The 20108-nt window shown below is 52.2% G+C and overlaps 1 protein-coding gene and 1 long non-coding RNA gene across 4 annotated transcripts in view; one reads left to right on the plus strand and one right to left on the minus strand.

Annotated features, from left to right (window-relative positions):
* The window catches only part of LOC144752462 (uncharacterized), a 109697-nt gene extending 92980 nt beyond the window's left edge, over positions 1-16717 (minus strand). The window contains exons 1-3 of one of the 3 annotated variants that reach the window (XR_013594117.1): positions 16573-16717; positions 5250-5299; positions 3308-3425 (exon numbers count right to left, since the gene is read on the minus strand). This is a non-coding gene — a long non-coding RNA (uncharacterized LOC144752462). The remainder of the gene's footprint in view (positions 1-3307; positions 3426-5249; positions 5300-16572) is intronic. The other 2 variants (XR_013594125.1, XR_013594124.1) reach the window with 2 other exon arrangements.
* Positions 1-20108, plus strand: part of LOC144752581 (uncharacterized) — a 730065-nt gene that overhangs the window by 657949 nt on the left and 52008 nt on the right. The gene's annotated exons all lie outside the window — the stretch shown is intronic.

A 20108-nucleotide genomic window follows, 5' to 3' on the forward strand; every position in this document is an offset into this window, starting at 1 on the left:
GCCATGTCTGAACTGGGGTGGCAGAGTGGGCTAAAGAACGGTGATGGATTAAACCCAGATCTGTTGACCGGGTGTGAGTGTTTGATTGGTTCAGATGCTCCGTCCATCACCACACCCTTTTGTACCATACTGGCATAGAGATGGGCATCTCCTTCTACGGCAGACGCTTCTATCTCGTCTTGGTCAGATTCTTCCCAGAAGATATCCAGAGTATGTTGAATGCTCTGACGCTGACTCTCTCGCCGTCGAGCCTGATGATCGGGTAGAGTCCTCTTGGACCGAAACGACTTACAAGCGTCGCAGTCTTTCTCCTTGTGCGCTGGAGAGAGGCATAATTTACAAACTTGATGTATGTTTTGCGAGGGTACTTGGCGTGGCACCCATGACAGAAATGGAATGGAGTCCGTTCCATTTGCAGTTGACTGGCCCTACGCAGCAAGGCCCGATGGTTGCCCATGAGGTTTTCTATCGAACATGGAGAGTTTGTTGATCTATTTGAAACACGGAGAACAGGGAAATGGGTACTGAAACAATACCGTTGAGGGTAGAGTGGACTGCGGGGAACCCAAAGAGCGGTTTCGGAGCGCAGCAATACACATCCAAACCCATTTGGGGTAAAAACAATCTAACAATGGAGTCGATGTCCATGCGCACTATCACCGAAAGGTGGAGTCACCTTTCCTCGTGATTGGAAAGACTTCTTCTTAGAAAAACAACTTGCAAACATCCAGACCCAACACAAGATGGCAGGAGTATGTAAAGCATGTGCATCTACAGCACACAAGCCTCGAACAGAGGATTAATGGCCCCAAATCCCTGCCGTGGTATCTTGTCATGTTGTGGCTGAGTGTGCCATGTGATGTGGCAGGCTATAGTGCTTGGTGTGATTTGGTCATTTTTGACAAGGTGGAGTGCTGAATGGTTAGACAAATTTAGATTTTCTTTGTTTTTGGGATTGTGTGAAATAGTACGGTACTTACCGTATGATGTAAACAATTTACATTGCTAATATACCATAAGGACGTGGGGTGAGTGTTATTAGGGCCTAAGCCTTGCTGATTATATGCAGAATAACAAGTCTGGGAGGTCACTACTGACTAGGGCAGGTTAGCAGCTGCACAGGCCTTGGGCATTGATCCTATTGAGGATAATATGTGACGGGCACTGGTGACTGGAGCTGGCTAGTAACAACGCTCGCCTCTGTTATTCATTACAAGCAGGGTAACAATACATGTCAATATTGACTGGAACTGGTTGGCAGTAGAGTTGACCTCTGGTTTTGAATATTTTCAGGATTTAAGGTACAGCGGTCACAACTGACTGGAGTTACTTAGCAGGATAATAGGTCTCAGGGAGCCAATACTGACTGAAGCTGGTTAGTATGATCACTAGTCCCAAGGTGCTACTAATGACTCAAGTTGGCTAGAATGATAAAAAATCCCAGGGGCCAGTACTAACAGGAGCTGGCTAGTAGGCTTACATAAATGTCCAAGGGGCCACTACTGACTGGAGCTGGCTAAAAGAATAACAGGCCCAATGGTGGTAGGGGTGCGAGTGGCACCAGTGACCAGAGTTGGCTAGAAGCATTGACGACCTTTGGTATTGATTAAGTGCAGGATTATAGGTCACAGGAGGCACTGCTGAATACAGCTGGATAGCAGCAGAGGTGGCCTCTAGGAAGAAGGAATTGACAAAGCATAACTGGATATACTGGTTTCTTTAATACCGATAATTGTTTACACATCACACACATCACTGTCACAACGTGCATTGATATATTACATTACCAAATTACAATATTCTTATATTAATTTGATGTGACTGTTCGCCTTAATATGCCTGCAAAGTTATATGATTCTATTGGGGCCCAGACCATTTTATTTAGTGAAGTCTATCTGCACACTTTCCTGCATCTTGTTGTAAATTGAATATTGACAAACAGAAGTGTTATTTCCAAAAACAGGTGAATTCTGCAGCTTGTCTGTGTATCTTTTATCTGCACTTTACGGACTCCTCACATTCCTCTCGAGAGAAGATCCTTCCTCCTACTCATTAGTGTTGTTTCAGTAACTGTTTCTATCACATGTTCATGTTTCATTGAATTGTATTAGGAGAAAAGTGTATAAAAATACATTGTGTAGCATTAGCATTATATACTCCAACTGTCTTTGGGGTGGATGCTCTTGTCCATTGCACAGACAATTGTGACTTGTTAGTTTGCTTGGCCTTTTGCTATTTTTGCATTAAATGTATGATAGATGTGTTGGCCTCCCGGTGTGTTGTGTTTTATTTTACATAGCACAAGAGATGCTGAGGAATATGACAGTCCAGTATACACATTCTTCATATAAATCAACTCACAGCATACTGTTCTGGAGGTTCAGTCCCACAGACATTATCTCTAACTGAACACCCTAGGAAGCATGTGCTTTTCAAACCAGTTGCCCTCTTATGCGGCGTCCTCGCTAATGGATAAGTCAGTATGTCCTGAATTTTAGGAGGGTTACCGTATCTAGTGCACTGTGTTAGAGAGTGCTCACCTGTAGTAGTAAGATGGTAATAGGCACCTTATCACCTATGCACGGTGCAGGGCTTAGAGTTGAAGAGCTCCTCACGCTGTGGAGAAGATTAGGTCACATTTACCCGTTTTCCCATATTTGGTACTGATGAAATGCCAACAGATTGCTCCATGACTACACAAGGCATGAAAAAAGTTGGCCTGAAGTATAGACCCCAGCTTACCAGCAGGTCCATTGGTGATCGACACTTTCACACAGTGATAGGGGCCATTAGTTCCTCAATTTCTCTGCCACTGTTTTTAATCTCAAAATGGACCAGGAAGATCACATTAACTATATTGTGGCAACTGGTCGATAGTTGATCTTATATTCAGACTTCACCAATCTCACATCTTATGACACAACATCCTCCGTCCTACAAGGCTCATCCGTCATACTTAGTAAAATATCTCTGACAAAGTGCCCTCTGGTGGTGCCCGCCAGGCATTGTAGCTCCGGCCTGGTGAGGAGCATAGCCCAATGATGAAGCATGTCACCTTCAGGTGAGTGAACGCAACTTGTCTTAAAAGCACATGCTTCCTAGGGTGTCTGCGTTCAGTTACAGATAATGTCTCTGGGACTGAACCTCTGGAACAGTATACTGTGATTTGATCGTGTTTTATTTTAACAAATGTACATAGCAGATATTGGCCCTTCCTTGTTTCACAAAAATGATCAGATACCTGCCTCGGAGTGCAATTCTTACATACGAGAATGGGGTTATCATGTTGCTGCTACAAGGTCCTTACCTGTGGGAGTTATCGGGAACGATGCAGGGGCAGACCCAAACCAGCCACACATGAAGATCAATGACAAATACTGAAGAATTAACAGAGCTTCCAAGCTGGTGACCATTACTTAATTGACCTTCAAAATAAAAGACACGTTTTTAGTATTCTGGTGACTCATGACCATAAAAAACAAAGGTTATAAATTCAATATTGTGTCAAATACTTAGAAAATGGAACTGGATGGCTGAATCGAATGTTGCCCCAGGTCATGCATGACACCGTCCACCACTATTGCTTATGGGACTTGTAGTTTTGTTTTTCTCATTAAAGAAAGTCCCAGTGTTATAAGCGATGTTGGTCAAAATCAGAGGCCTGACGGAGGATGAAGCATGACATGGCTCTGCTTAGCAGTGAGATGACTGACAGTTCCCCAGCCCTTCCATTCTTTGACCTACAGAGGCTCGTTGGACGTTCATATTTTTTTGCAACAACAGAGAAACTTTTATTGCAGCTTGAGTCAACTGAAGAGATAAAACCCCTGGGCATGTTTAATTAACTACTGACAAATATGAACAATCAAGAACATGAGTTTCTGGAAAACTATCAAGCACCCAACCAGAATCAGCCACCCTTCACATCCAGGAATTCTTGAGGCTTTGGAGAGGGTGAATTGCACGTGGTATAAGAAGAACACTACATCGACTCAAAGTGCACTTCTCAGGGATGTACTGAAATGCCAGACTCATTGCACACTTAGACAGCTCTTCACCTCCTCCTCCTCCTCAAACTGCTGACCAGCTATCAGGGCAAATGAGCCTGCAGCAAAGCTTCGCTGGCTTGGTTCCACACCGGACCAGGCAAGGTGGTCAACTGCATACTCCTCCAAGTCAGCAAGCACTCTGGTCGAGCCAGTCCTAACCCCATCACAACTATATTAAAGGTACTAGGTTATGTTTCTGCCAAATGATTGAGTCAAAAATTGAAAGGTTTGACTATGAAGTGCTGAAAGAGAAATCATGAAGTTTTTCAATATTTCTGAGTCTGCCACAGTACACAGGAGCATTATTTCTCTACAGCAGCAAATCATGTATGTGCCCTGTAGAAAGCACGTTTGAATGAAACATGGAATGCATTGCAGCCAACAATCTATGCAACATCATAGCAGAGTGCAAGATAACTTGTGTTATTATTCCAGCAGAACCAAATGCCATTCCTAATGTGTACATCATTTTAAAGACAAACCCAGAAAAATGTATGGTCAGTGTTGTTCTTCTGCCAGTTAAAAGACAATCTCCATTAATGTGTCAGGAAATAAAATACTATGAGAAATCCTACTCTATGGCAGGGTGCTGCCTGCCACTATATTGCAGGTTACTTCCAACATAATCTGATGTATACACACATACTCCAGGGTGCTGCCAGCTATCGGGTCTGCACACAGCAGTCTGGAGCCACTCAGGAAGGAGGTAAGCTCTTCATTTCATCTCAAGCCCTTAGGTTACATTCACAGCCTGATGGGTCCGGAGAACTTTATCCACGCTCTAACTGCGCCGAGCAGATAGACGTAGCCCATAATAGTCTGTGTTGTGTGCTGGGAGATGCCTGGCATCTTATTATCGTTGGCGGGAGGATGAAGCTCTGATAGGAGCTACTACAAGAAGAGCAGAAAAACAGGACCACAGATCGCCACAGAGCGACAACTGCCCAGAAGCTGAAGAAAGAACTCTGAAACAGCAAACCTCCTACACTCAGGAGATTCTCCAGGATAAGCAAATGATGGTAATGAAATGCAAACTGCACAATTAAGGTCACACACTACAACATCTTTCCCTTTAAACCAAAGATAACAGCCTACAATAAAAAAACTAAACAAAAAGCAACCAAACTAGAAAATGCATTTCCAAATGCTGCAAAAGAGAAGCTGTTAATATAAATGAACAATATTAAACGTTGTTGGTACCTTAGTAATGTGTTTGCTTCTGGCTTCACTCCATCTGCAGCAATAATGCTCTGAAAGGAGAAATTACTGCTGTGAGTCTCAGAGTCTTCAGTATTACTGGTCTCAGTCACGAAGACTGCGGTGTCGGAAGATAACTTTCTCTTATTTGGCTTCCTAAATCCACGAGTCATGCCATCGCTATTAGCAGACACGCTACTGTCAGCAGCATCACAACTTCAGGCAGACCAGCAATGCAGATCTCACCACTCACATTGGGTGAACAGACTCGTCTCTGCTACATACATCTACTCTGTTCTCAAATGTGCTTGGAGCTGCCAAAATGCAAAGAGCTGCAATATATTCCTCACACTTTCCTGACTACCTTGTTTTTAAAAGTTGTGACATTCAAGCGTGATTCTTGGTTCATTTGCAAGCTGAATTTTTTTAGAGGTTCTATTGCCACACAATACTATTCCTGTATTCCAGTTTGTCCACAGGGTGCTTCAACCCTGGTAGATTATCAACTGCCTGTTTTGCAGATAATTTCAGATCGTTTCTGTAAGAAACTGAATTAATATTTACGGTAGATGAGGAACAATCATAAATGTTGTCAGAATGTACTTTCAAAGCCATTCAATTAACCTAGGATCAACCCCCTGGTACCTAAGCACGGAACAGGCAGGCTTAACTTAAGGTAATATGTCAAATATTTATGCAGAAACCAAAAAAGTAAAAGTCAAAATGCAAAACAATAAAACACCCAAACCAAAATAGAAAAATAAAGTAAAATGTGTTGAACAAAATGACACTAAAATGACAAAATCCAATAAGGGGAATGAGATATGAACTGTAACGCTGTAAGAATCACAAGGTGCCAATGGATGAGGGGCCCGGGCATGTATTAGTCTCTCTGGAGCTGACTGCCAAGTCAGAGGAAACCAGAGGCCACGGCCTGCAAGCACATAGTTCAGGAATTAGACGCAGTGGTACTAGAAGACATCTAGTGCTCCAGGCTCAGATAGGCCTGCTGGCCTTCAGGGGGATTCGCGGCAGGTTCGTGCGCAAAGTGCTTAGAGTATTGAGAACAAGCAGCAGACACCCAGCAGGGATATAGCAGACGGTCAAAAGCAGCAAGGCCCGGACGAGACTGAAAGGGAGTGACACCTCTGGCCCTCACCATCATGCAACATCATAGTGGAGCTCAGCGGGAGGACAACCCGGTGACAGCCACCCACTGGGGCTGGGACCCCCACAACAAGGCAGGCTGGTCTGGTGATGTGGTAAGAGATATAGCAGCCATGTAATCAGCGAGAAGCAATAAGGATCAGAATCTAAAAGAGATGCTGGCCAAGCTCCCGATGACCAGCAGCGGAGAAGGGAGGCTCTCCCCTAGACACAAATCAGGCAAGAAGCAGACACCTCTGAAGCCCTAATTACCCACGCCTTTTTAGAGTCGCTATTCGGTGCATTACGAGGCGACTTGCACATGCTGCGGGTGAGATGAAAGAGATAAACAATGGAGGCCACACGTTCCCCAACGGCACCAACGTCCTCCTTATGATAAGGCAGGACGTCGATGCGGTTGGGGAACGTGTGGCCTCCATCGAGGATCAGGAGCAATCCCAGGAAGAGGAGGTGGAGCATCTACAGCAAGAGATACTCCGGCTCAAGGCTCAACAGATCGATCTCCAGGCACACACAGAAGACCTGGAGAATCAGTCTCGGCGAAACAACATCCGCGTTAAGGGAGTTCCACCTAAAGAAGAAGGGCCAGACATCACACAATACCTGCAGGGTCTCTTCAGGAGCATACTGGGTGCCCCAACTGGATATGTTGGCTTACATTCCAGACTTTCAACTAAAAGAGTGTACACTACGTGCTGCCAGGGACAAGCAACCACTAAGATATCAGGACCACTCCATAGCTTTGTACCAGGACCTGACTCTAATACCCCTTCAAAGTGTAGGGAGTTCCGAGTGGCAACAACGCTTCTTAGAAATCAAGGAATACCGTATTCTTTGGGTCACACTTTCTGGCTGATTTTAATATGGGAGGGCAAACTCCTCCAGCTCAGATCCATGCAGGACACTTGCCAGGTGCTGGGCATTGAGAATCCAATTCAGGAGGAGACAGAGGGCCCACAGACGAAAACTCCTCGGGAAAGATGGCATAAGGGTCTACTGGAGGCGTAGCACAGAGCGAGCAACGAGACCGGACCCCAAGACCATGGCACAAGAAAGACTGGCACTGCTGGAGACATTGTTGAAGGAGACATTCCCCCATGATGACACCGTGAACGACTGAGGGACAGATAAGTGACATTTGCAAGGCCGGGTGGCTGGCGAAGAAGTCTGCGGGGAGCGTAGAGACATGGGGAGTGTAGAGACATGGGGAGTGTAGAGACATGGGGAGCATAGAGACACGGGCAAGTGGTCAGGGTCCTGTCCCCCTACAGGAGATGTTCAACTGGTACAGCCTTGGGAGGCAGCTCCGTTCTTCAAATGCAAATCTGATAACAAACATTAGATTTAAGAAATCTCGGATGGGGGGGCAGAACCTTTGGTGTGACTGCCTTGCGTGCATGGAATGAGCTACGTCTTGACCTCCCTGACTTGTTTTAGGAAGAGCCTGAAAACGTGGCTATTTCCCAAAGGTGGTCTTTACATTGTCTTATTGACAATTGATTCTGCTTTGTGGTGTCTATCCGACAATCCAAGCGCCAGGATATCCGAAGGGTGGCAGTTGCGCTATATAGTGCTTAATTCAATTCAATTCAATTCAAGTGTCCACACACATTCCCAACTATTTCGACTTCCAAGGACGTGCACGTACGAATGGCGGGCCCTGAACAATTTGAGGTTAATGGGTTTCTAAGTTTGGGTTAGGGAGGGGCGGGTGGAGAACTGGTATGCAGGTCAAAGGCGTTGAAGAGAGGATCACAGGGCAATGGAGGCCGGGCAGACGTTGGGAGCTCAGGGGTAAGAAGGATCACAGGGTCCCAAATACAGGCAAAAGCTGGTGCACTCACTATGACACACTATTTCCCAGCCCATACTGAAAATTCTCACTCTCAATGCGAGAGGTCTCAACAATCCCAATAAAAGGAGATCCATCCTTTCCTACCTGGATAACATGGAGGCAGATCTGTGCCTCCTCCAGGAGACACAGCTCCTCTCAAAAGATTGGCTTAGAATGAGGTCAAAACTCTTTCCCCAGCTGTTCTTTTCATCTACCCTGGATAAGAGGGCCGTGGCTATTTTAGTAGCCAAGCGTTTTAAGGGGACAGTAGGTGAAAAGGTGGCCGAAATCAAAGAGGTTGATGGGAGCAGGGCCATCGATAGTGTAGGTGTTGGTATGAGTATTTTAAATGCCGAAATTGTGTCGCAAACCACCAGAGTTACTGCTCCCGCAATCACCCTTCACCCGATATACGATCAATTCAGGGGCTTCCTCTTTTGCCCATAGATAGGAAAGGGTCCCCCCACACCCCTATACCAATAACCATTTCAAATACCAAGGGGTGGTGTTAATAGGTTAAACAGGCCCAGGGGCTCGAATCAGATCAGGTTGTCTAGTACCTCGTGCATTAATGTTCCTGCCCCCCCAAGTATCAATTGCTAATCAGGATGTCCTGAGTCTGCCGCCCGCTGCTTGCCCTTATGTGTTGGTACTGGCAGGAGTACCTACTTTAAAGAGGGATCAGTATGAGTCATGGGACCAGCTACGCAATAAATGTGCGGACTGGCTATCAAGGCACAGAAGCTTCCATATATGCGAAATATAGGATATTATTATGGCACGCAGGGTTGGGTGAGTCAGTGCATCTACAAAAAATATCGAAGGGTAATAATAATAATAATAATAATAATAATAATAAGACATTTTTAAAGCACCTGGTTACACTAAGGCCAGTGTGTCCCCACGCTATGATACGCATAGTGATAGGTAAGAGTACCAAGTATCTCTATCTCTATCCCCACAGAGGAGCCCACCCCCTAGTCTCTTTATGAGGCTAGAAGTCGATGTACACAAGTTACAAGTCAAATACTCACAGTAAATAGCACAGTTTACAATAGGCCCCAGGGGGGTACCAAACTATATTCTAAAATAGTGATATAAAAACCACGACTTGACTCGAGACAAGGCCTAGAGCCTGTAGAATCACAGGGCCCCTTCGGAACCACCCAAGGTAGTGACACAGGGGACCCACGGGGGAGGAGCGCAGTGTGGGAACACAGCCGCAAGCGCCGTTAGCTTCTATGGGGAAAGGCGTGGTTGGAAATTTAAAGTTTCAGGACACTTAAGAGAGGACTACGAACACACCCTTTTGGAATTAGATGGTTCTAGGACCAACACCCATGGGAGCACTGGAGTACTCGTGTTACCTAACCCAGGAAAGCCGGGAGCATAGGTGCCAAATGGTGCCGGGTCCCATCGTCGTTTTCAATGGCGAGTTGCTGCAAAATGCTGCTGACATGAAGAGGAGAAGTGTCCGAAGAGATCTAAGTCTGGATCGAAGATGAGAAGAACCTGAAAGCAGAGGGGACAGAGTCTCGGTCACTAGTCAGTGACCAGGGGCACGATAGCCGAATGCCAACCGATGTCGGGTACTTCAGGTGAGATGAGGGGAAGCTTGACTCTTCAGCCACGAGGACCAGGATGCGTCGATGACAACAAGAAGCAGGATTCAAGTTCGCCCACAAAGGATGTCAAACGCTGCAGCTTCGGTGCCCGGATTGGACACAACAAGCCTTGGCAACAGCAACCGAGGCAGAAAGAAAACAATGGCTTCGAAGTGGACCAGCAAGGTCCAGGCGACTCACCAAGCGATGGAGAGTCAGGGCACGTCTGAAGCAACCAGGGAAGACCAAGGAAAATCAGAATTGCCTTCTCAGGTACTCACAAGTCAACGGACAAGGGATCGTGAAGGTACCTCAAGCTGAATCAGAAAATGGCAGCCCTCGGTTCACTCGGAGTGGGTAGGTCAGCAATCTTCAGTGGATTCTCTGCTTCGGGTCGGGCTACAAGTAATCCAAAGCACAGCTTCGAAGAACGTCGAGAAGCTGATGTACTTGCAAATGTGCATGGTGTCCAGGGGTTCCGGTTCCACATTACCCACGATGGCTACATGTCTCGGCTTTGCTGGGGACTCAGATCAGCGTAGGGGAAGTCAGGAAATCCACCTCTGGTGTTGCAAAGTCTTTGGCGTCTGGCTGGAGCTTCGGAGATGCAGACCGGTCAGATGCGTCTTTGGTGCCTGCCAAGCAGGGAAGTAACTCCTTTACTCCAAAGGAGATTATTCAGTCATCTGGCGTTGAACAGATCATTGAAGGTCCAGGATTCAGTTACAGAGTTTCGTCCAGGGATATCTAAAGTTCTGGTTACAGAGGTTCCTTCATTATACCCAAAGAATAGGTTGGACTAGCTCTAGGGACCCACCTATGGGAGGGTTTGGAAAGAGGAGGGGCTACATCCATTTCCTTTGTTCAGTTTTGCACCAGAGCAGGGGCTGGTAGCCCCTGGGGCTGGTTTGAACTGACTGGACTGCCCCCAGTGCAGACTCTTTGAGTGCTCCCACCCAGCCCCAATACACAAAGGCCTGTCTGGGAGGTGGTTACACCTCCCTGTGACAGGAAAACTATTGTCAAGGCCTCCCCTGCTGATTTGCATATGGTCATGTCTGAACTGGGGTGGCAGAGTGGGCTAAAGAACGGTGATGGATTAAAACCAAATCTGTTGACTGGGTGTGAGTGTTTGATTGGTTCAGATGCTCCGTCCATCACCACCCCCTTTTGTACCACTTTTGGCCGCCATAAGTGTGGCAGGGTATGCTCAGACGTGAGTCCCTTGCTCACTTTGCCACTGGATTCAAGCAAGCCGGGCTGAAGACGGCTGGAATGCCAGAAACCGGTCCTCGGAAGCTTGTTTTCGGTCCAGGGAAGACATGGCTTGGCAGTTCGGGCTGGACTGTTCCCATGAGGCACAGGGTCAGACTGATTTGCATATAGCCATGTCTGAACTGGGGTGGCAGAGTGGGCTAAAGAACGGTGATGGATTAAACCCAGATCTTTTGACTGGGTGTGAGTGTTTGATTGGTTCAGATGCTCCGTCCATCACCACCCCCTTTTGTACCAGAAGAGGGGGGCTACACCCATTTCCTTTGTTCAGTTTTGCACCAGAGCAGGGGCTGGTAGCCCCTGGGGCTGGTTTGAACTGGACTATGCACAGGGACACCAAATGTGCCCCCAGTGCAGACTTCAAAGCACTCTTGGAGTGCTCCCACCCAGCTCCAATACACAAAAGCCTGTCTGGGAGGTGGTTACACCTCCCTGTGACATGAAACTATTGTCAAGGCCTCCCGTGCCGGAGTTTCCGGTCAGCAGCAGGAGGTCAGACTTGTGTCTGTGGCTGCAGCATCCATTTTGTGATGCTAGGGCTATTCTAATCTCGCACAGGGTATACCTGTGCTGTCATGTCGCTCCCTCTAGAAGGGTGGGATCAAACTCCCACACCAGTTGCTGGTGTGGGGGTATGATTCCAAGGTGTTTGACACCAAACACGACATGTTTCCATGCAGCCAGTCCAAAGTTAGCATTTACCGCAAGGTTATAATGCACTTAAGAGTAGATAAAGCCAGGCAGTGGTATTTGATTTAGGTAGCAAAGCGCCACATAGAATAATTACACACATTATTTTAAGGAACCCAGTATTTGACGGTGCTAAAAGGTGGGGAGAACCACCCCACTCCTCAGGATAGGCCTCAGGCTTCTGGAACAAATGACACTCCTTAGCACACGTCTCACATATAAAGTAACATAAGTATGTAACACGTTTCCACAAATTCAAAATTAAATAATGCGCAAAAGATTAGTCTTCCTTCTTTTTTGTTGGTCACATTATTATGTGCAAGTCTTCCCAGAAATTATCTACAGCCAACACGTGTTCACCTCCTCTGCACCCCTGGACATGCTTCACCTCCTCTGCCCCCTGGACAGGCCTCACCTCCTCTGCACCCCTGGACAGGCCTCATCTCCTCTGCCCCCTGGACTTTCCTCACCTCCTCTGCCCCCTGGACAGGCCTCATCTCCTCTGCCCCCTGGACTTTCCTCACCTCCTCTGCCCCCTGGACAGGCCTCTCCTCCTCTGCATCCCTGGACAGGCCTCTCCTCCGCTGCACCCATGGACAGGCCTCTCCTCCTCTGACCCCTGGACAGGCCTCACCTCCTCTGCTCCCTGGACAGGCCTCTCCTCCTCTGCACCCCTGGGCAGGCCTCTCCTCCTCTGCCCCTGGACAGGCATCACCTCCTCTGCACCCCTGGACAGGCCTCAACTCCTCTACACCACTGGACAGGCCTCTCCTCCTCTGCACTCCGGGACAGGCCTCACCTCCTCTGCAACCCTGGAGAGGCCTCTTGGTGCGTCTGACAGGAGCTCTCAGTGAAGGATTTATATTAAGGACAGAGGAGCCCAGAGTTCATTCCCCCATACAGCGCCTCTGACTCCGCCCTGAGCCACGGGACGCTATGCACAGGGCCCGAAGAGAGACACTGCTCCCCTGGACAGGCATCACCTCCTCGGCACCCCTGGACAGGCCTCTCCTCCTCTGCACCCCTGGACAGGCCTCACCTCCTATGCACCCCTGGACAGGCCTCTTGGTGCTTCTGACAGGAGCTCTCGGTAAAGGATTCTCATTAAGGACAGATGAGCCCAGAGTTCATTCCCCCCATAGAGCGCCTCTGACTCCGCCATGAGCCTCGTGGAGCTATGCAGAGGCCCCGAAGAGAGACACTGCTCCCCTGGACAGGCCTATCCTCCTCTGCACCCCTAGACAGGCCTCACCTCCTCTGCAGCCCTGGACAGGCCTCACCTCCTCTGAACCACTAGATAGGCCTCACCTCCTCTGACCCCTGGACAGGCCTCACCTCCACTGCACCCCTGGACAGGCCTCGCCTCGTCTGTGCCCCTGGACAGGCCTCTCCTCCTCTGCACCCCTGGACAGGCCTCTCCTCTTCTGCACCCCTGGACAGGCCTCTCCTCCTCTGCACTCCTGGACAGGCCTCACCTCCTCTGCACCCTTGGACAGGCCTCACGGTGCTTTTCACAGGAACTCTTTGTGAAGGATTCACATCAAGGACAGAGGTGCCCAGAGTTCATTGCACCCCATACACCGCCTCTGACTCCTCCCTGCGCCTCAGGGTGCTATGTATGGGTTGCAAAGAGAGACGCTTCTCCCCTAGACAGGCCACAACTCCTCTGCACCCCTGGACAGGCCTCTCCTCCTCTGAACCACTGGATAGGCCTCGCCTCCTCTGACCCCTGGACAGGCCTCTCCTCCTCTGCACCCCTGGACAGGCCTCACCTCCACTGCACCTCTGGACAAGCCTCACCTCCTCTGTGCCCCTGGACAGGCCTCTCCTCCTCTGTGCCCCTGGACAGGCCTCTCCTCCTCTGCGCCCCTGGACAGGCCTCTCCTCCTCTGCACCCCTGGACAGGCCTCACCTCCACTGCACCCCTGGACAGGCCTCTCCTCCTCTGCATCCCTGGACAGGCCTCTCCTCCTCTGCACCCCTGGACAATCCTCTCCTCCTCTGCACCCCTGGACAGGCCTCACCTCCACTGCACCCATGGACAGAGGCCTCTCCTCCTCTGCATCCCTGGACAGGCCTCTACTCCTCTGCACCCCTGGACAGGCATCTCCTCCTCTGCACCCCTGGACAGGCCTCTCCTCCTCTGCACCCCTGGACAGGCCTCACCTCCACTGCACCCCTGGACAGGCCTCTCCTCCTCTGCATCCCTGGACAGGCCTCTCCTCCTCTGCACCCCTGGACAGTCCTCTCCTCCTCTGCACCCCTGGACAGGCCTCACCTCCACTGCACCCATGGACAGAGGCCACTCCTCCTCTGCATCCCTGGACAGGCCTCTACTCCTCTGCACCCCTGGACAGGCCTCTCCTCCTCTGCACCCCTGGACAGGCCTCACCTCCTCTGCACCCCTGGACAAGCCTCACCTCCTCTGTGCCCCTGGACAGGCCTCTCCTCCTCTGTGCCCCTGGACAGGCCTCTCCTCCTCTGCGCCCCTGGACAGGCCTCTCCTCCTCTGCACCCCTGGACAGGCCTCACCTCCACTGCACCCCTGGACAGGCCTCTCCTCCTCTGCATCCCTGGACAGGCCTCTCCTCCTCTGCACCCCTGGACAATCCTCTCCTCCTCTGCACCCCTGGACAGGCCTCACCTCCACTGCACCCATGGACAGAGGCCTCTCCTCCTCTGCATCCCTGGACAGGCCTCTACTCCTCTGCACCCCTGGACAGGCATCTCCTCCTCTGCACCCCTGGACAGGCCTCTCCTCCTCTGCACCCCTGGACAGGCCTCACCTCCACTGCACCCCTGGACAGGCCTCTCCTCCTCTGCATCCCTGGACAGGCCTCTCCTCCTCTGCACCCCTGGACAGTCCTCTCCTCCTCTGCACCCCTGGACAGGCCTCACCTCCACTGCACCCATGGACAGAGGCCACTCCTCCTCTGCATCCCTGGACAGGCCTCTACTCCTCTGCACCCCTGGACAGGCCTCTCCTCCTCTGCACCCCTGGACAGGCCTCACCTCCTCTGCACCCCTGGACAAGCCTCACCTCCTCTGTGCCCCTGGACAGGCCTCTCCTCCTCTGTGCCCCTGGACAGGCCTCTCCTCCTCTGCGCCCCTGGACAGGCCTCTCCTCCTCTGCACCCCTGGACAGGCCTCACCTCCACTGCACCCCTGGACAGGCCTCTCCTCCTCTGCATCCCTGGACAGGCCTCTCCTCCTCTGCACCCCTGGACAATCCTCTCCTCCTCTGCACCCCTGGACAGGCCTCACCTCCACTGCACCCATGGACAGAGGCCTCTCCTCCTCTGCATCCCTGGACAGGCCTCTACTCCTCTGCACCCCTGGACAGGCATCTCCTCCTCTGCACCCCTGGACAGGCCTCTCCTCCTCTGCACCCCTGGACAGGCCTCACCTCCACTGCACCCCTGGACAGGCCTCTCCTCCTCTGCATCCCTGGACAGGCCTCTCCTCCTCTGCACCCCTGGACAGTCCTCTCCTCCTCTGCACCCCTGGACAGGCCTCACCTCCACTGCACCCATGGACAGAGGCCACTCCTCCTCTGCATCCCTGGACAGGCCTCTACTCCTCTGCACCCCTGGACAGGCCTCTCCTCCTCTGCACCCCTGGACAGGCCTCACCTCCTCTGCACCCCTGGGCAGGTCTCAACTCCTCTATACCCCTGGACAGGCCTCGCCTCCTCTGCACCCCTGGACAGACCTCATCTCCTCTGCACCCCTGGACAGTCCTCTCCTCCTCTGCACCCCTGGACAGGCCTCACCTCCACTGCACCCATGGACAGGCCTCTCCTCCTCTGCATCCCTGGACAGGCCTCTCCTCCTCTGCACCCCTGGACAGGCCTCTCCTCCTCTGCACCCCTGGACAGGCCTCACCTCCTCTGCCCCCTGGACAGGCCTCACCTCCTCTGCACCCCTGGACAGGTCTCAACTCCTCTATACCCCTATACAGGCCTCGCCTAATCTGCACCCCTGGACAGGCCTCACCTTCTCTGCTCCCCTGGACAGGCCTCTCCTCCTCTGCACCCCTGGACAGACCTCTCCTCCTCTGCACCCTGGACAGGCCTCTCCCCCTCTGCACCCCTGGACAGGCCTCACCTCCTCTGCACCCCTGGACAGGCTTCAACTCCTCTGCACCCCTGGACAGGCCTCTCCTCCTTTGCACCCCTGGACAGGCCTCACCTCCTCTGCCCCCTGGACAGGCCTCACCTCCACTGCACCCATGGACAGGCCTCTCCTCCTCTGCATCCCTGGACAGGCCTCTACTCCTCTGCACCCCTGGACAGGCCTCTCCTCCTCTTCACCCCTGGACAGGCCTCACCTCCTCTGCCCCCTGGACAGGCCTCACCTCCTCTGCACCCCTGGACAGGTCTCAACTCCTCTATACCCCTGGACAGGCCTCGCCTCCTCTGCACCCCTGGACAGGCCTCTACTCCTCTGCACCCCTGGACAGGCCTCACCTCCACTGCACCCATGGACAGGCCTCTCCTCCTCTGCATCCCTGGACAGGCCTCTCCTCCTCTGCACCCCTGGACAGGCCTCTCCTCCTCTGCACCCCTGGACAGGCCTCACCTCCTCTGCCCCCTGGACAGGCCCCACCTCCTCTGACCCCTGGACAGGCCTCACCTCCTCTGCCCCCTGGACAGGCCTCACCTCCTCTGCTCCCTGGACAGGCCTCATCTCCTCTGACATCACCATGAATTCCAGGATTAATAAGTTGCATCCAAGTGAGTTGGCAGCTCTCCTACCTGATCAGGAACTTGTCCAGGCTCTCTCCTCCTCCTGGGGCTGGGGGGCAGATCTGGGGTCTGGGGTCTCTGTGGGTCTGAAGATGGAGGTAACTGCAAAGACAGACAGACAGGGCTCCTTCCTCCTCCCCAGCAGGCTGGACACAGAGCACAGGGAGGAAGTGATGTCCGCACTTGCTGCTGATGTTGTCTCTGCCACCGCTAACCCGGAAGAGGAAACTCTTCTCATTCTTATCCAATGTACAGCTCAGTGGGTTTCATTAGCAGACGAGGATCGCCCTCTGGTGGCCGCTGACGGAACAGCCGCCTCCAGGCTCCAGCAGTGAATACATTTCACACAAACAAGCATTTTTACCTGTAAAGACCTGGGATTTCAGATGTCTCAGACGTGAATGTTTTTAAGGCTCAGACAGTTCAAGTACAGGGCCTCACACTTGGCTGCTGCTGTAAAAAAGTATTTATAGCTTCACTTAGGATGAGCATCTACCAAACACTGATGTAACGGACTAAAGAGTATTTTCAGAAAGGTGACAACTGGAAGTGGCAGTCTGTATTTCAATGAATATATCTGTATTTCAAATATATCTGTATTTCGATGAATATATCTGTATTTCAATTAATATATGGGTATATGGGTCAGTTTTCCAATTAAGCTTGGTAGCTTATTTATTCTTTTAAATAATTTATTTGCAGTTTTTCAAATCCACAGCGTCCAAGATAGCAAAGTAAACAGAGGTAAATACCATGGAGTTTAAGACACCAGATCAGTGACAATGAGGCATAGGTCATGTGTCAAAGCGACAATTGAAGGAACAGCTTATTTCTAATTTTCCTGTGCCAGGGGCTTATTCCTTATATTTAATACTGTTAGAAGGGGCGAACTCAGAGGGCCAGGTTATGCTCACCCGGTCACCCCAAGTCCCACCTCTCCCACAGAACTTGCCGAGTCTTGATTGTGAGGTCCTCACCGGGGAGGACTTCGAGTCTAGGATCGTACACACTGAGCTCACACCACACTACGAACAGACACCACACCGTTGGATTCTGGTAACAAGTTCTTTATATAAGCAATAAAACGAAGAAGGCACTCTTATATACACAGTGGGCGCGGGACCACAAGATCGTTGAGGAATCGGGAAGGGGGAAGCGGGACAGTCTTTTAGTCTCTGGGACAGTACGAGGCGTACCCTACGCACAGCTCTCAATCCTCAAGCCGGGGGATACGGGATGCTGGTCGTACTGGCTGCTTCACCTCCGTCGAGTCGGCTCAGGTCGTGATGGTGATCTCGATGGTCCAGCCGGACCAAAGTACTCCTCGAGCCGCGACGAGGTCAGCAGGGCTCGATCCGGAGAAGTTCGTGAGGAGCCGCGACAGCGTCAGCAGGGCTTGGGTGGTCTTAGAGGTCGAGCCGCGACAGCGTTAGCAGGGCTCCGATGGTTACGAGAGGACGAGCCGCGTCAGCGTCAGCAGGGCTCCGGTGGTCTTAGAGAGATCGAGCCGCGACAGCGTCAGCAGGGCTCAGGTGGTTCAGTTCCTTAGATGCGAAGAAGGAGCCGCGACAGCGTCAGCAGGGCTCAGGGGTTCAGGATGAGTTCGTCTTAGGGTCAGCCGCGATCAGATCAGCAGGGCTTCAGGTCCAAGATACAACTGCCCGCTAGTCGGGCGGGCCCAGTTATAGTCCTTTGGCTCTTTGATCTCCGGACCCTCGCAGGCAGAGGTCTCCTGCCCTGGGGGCTGGTCGTTGGGGAGGTCCGGCGGTTGGCTCTTTGATCCCTTTGAAAGATGGGTCCGGGAATTCCCAGACGCCCAGCGGGTCTGGAGCCAGCCCTCGGGGAGGCCAGAGGGGTGATCGAAACTGGCCCACAGGGGAGGCCCAAGGGTGTGACAGATACCGGCCCCTCAGGGGAGGTCGGAGGTGCCATCGAAACTCCCTGGCTTATCTCACTCGGGGAGCCCTTTACCCCCCGGCTGGGACTGGCGCGCCTTTGGAGTCTGGGTTTCGCTGGGGCCGGGATCATGCTAGGCCCAAGGAGACAGGGATGTCGGGAAGGGAAGATGGCGTCCGGGCCTTGTGGGGCATGCAGGGTTACGCGCTCGGAGCCGGGCGAGGAGCGGGAAAGGCAGGCCTGGTCAAGGTTCTCGGGGGATCTAGGTTTACTTGGAGTAGGACGACCAGGCTCGGGGTGCAGGCTACACTAATGGGGGGCTGCGCAGGGGACTCGGGGTACAGGCCTACGCTCTCAGGGTGTGGAGGGACAGAGGCGAACCACGCCACGAGGCCGGGTCCAACACGCGTCCCCCCCAGCTGAAGGCGGGGGGAACTACCCATCCTCTTGGGGGTTCTCTTCGCTGACGCGGAAGAATCTGGACAGGCCGTCTGCGTTGGCGTGGTCAGAGCCAGGCCGGTGCTCAACAGTGAAGTCTATCCCCTGGAGAGAGATGGACCAGCGCAGCAATTTGGGATTCTCCCCTCTCATCTGCATTAGCCACCGGAGAGGTGGGTGGTCGGTCTGGACCCGGAAGTGAGTACCGAACAGGTAGGGCCTCAGCTTCTTCAGGGCCCAAACCACCGCGAAGGCCTCCCGCTCGATGGTGCTCCACCTTTGTTCTCGAGGGAGTAGCCTCCGGCTAATGAATGCCACTGGTTGGTCTAGGCCGTCCCCGTTCACCTGGGACAGGACTGCTCCGATGCCATGCTCGGATGCGTCCGTCTGGACTACAAACTCTCGTGAGTAGTCTGGGACCTGTAGGATGGGGGCGGTGCACATAGCGTGTTTCAATGTTTCGAACGCCTCTTGGCAGGTGGGGGTCCAGCTGACTTTCTTCGGCTGGTTTTTGGAGGTTAACTCCGTGAGGGGGGTTACGATGCTGCCGTACCCCTTGATAAATCTCCGGTAGTACCCCGTGAGCCCTAGAAACGCCCGCACTTCCGTCTGGGACGTGGGGGCCTCCCAGGCCACGATGGCATCGATCTTGGGCTGGAGGGGGGCTACGAGGCCGCTTCCGACCTGGTGCCCGTGGTAGACTACGGACCCTTGTCCGATCTGGCACTTGCTCGCCTTAATGGTGAGCCCGGCCCTTCTCAGGGCCGTCAGCACCGCCCAGAGGTGCTGGAGGTGCTCGGGCCAGTGGGTACTGTACACTGCGATATCGTCCAGATACGCAGCGCTGAATTCCTCCAACCCCGCCAGTACCTGGTTCACCAGCCTCTGGAAGGTGGCGGGGGCGTTCTTCATCCCGAAGGGCATCACCCGGAAATGGTAGTGACCATCCGGGGTGGAAAAAGCGGATCTTTCCTTAGCTCCCTCGGTGAGGGCGATCTGCCAGTATCCACTGGTCAGGTTGAACGTGCTTAGGAAGGGAGCAGCCCCGAGGCGATCAATAAGTTCGTCTGCTCGGGGGATGGGATGAGCATCGGTTCTGGTGACTGCGTTGAGCCCGCGGTAGTCAACGCAGAACCTCAGCTCGGGAACAGCACCGGGGGCGGCTACCTTCAGAACCAGGACCACGGGGCTAGCCCATGGGCTGTCAGAGG

This window comes from Lissotriton helveticus, chromosome 1_1 (genome assembly GCF_964261635.1).
Source record: "Lissotriton helveticus chromosome 1_1, aLisHel1.1, whole genome shotgun sequence".
In the NCBI taxonomy this organism is placed as follows: Eukaryota; Metazoa; Chordata; class Amphibia; order Caudata; family Salamandridae; genus Lissotriton; species Lissotriton helveticus.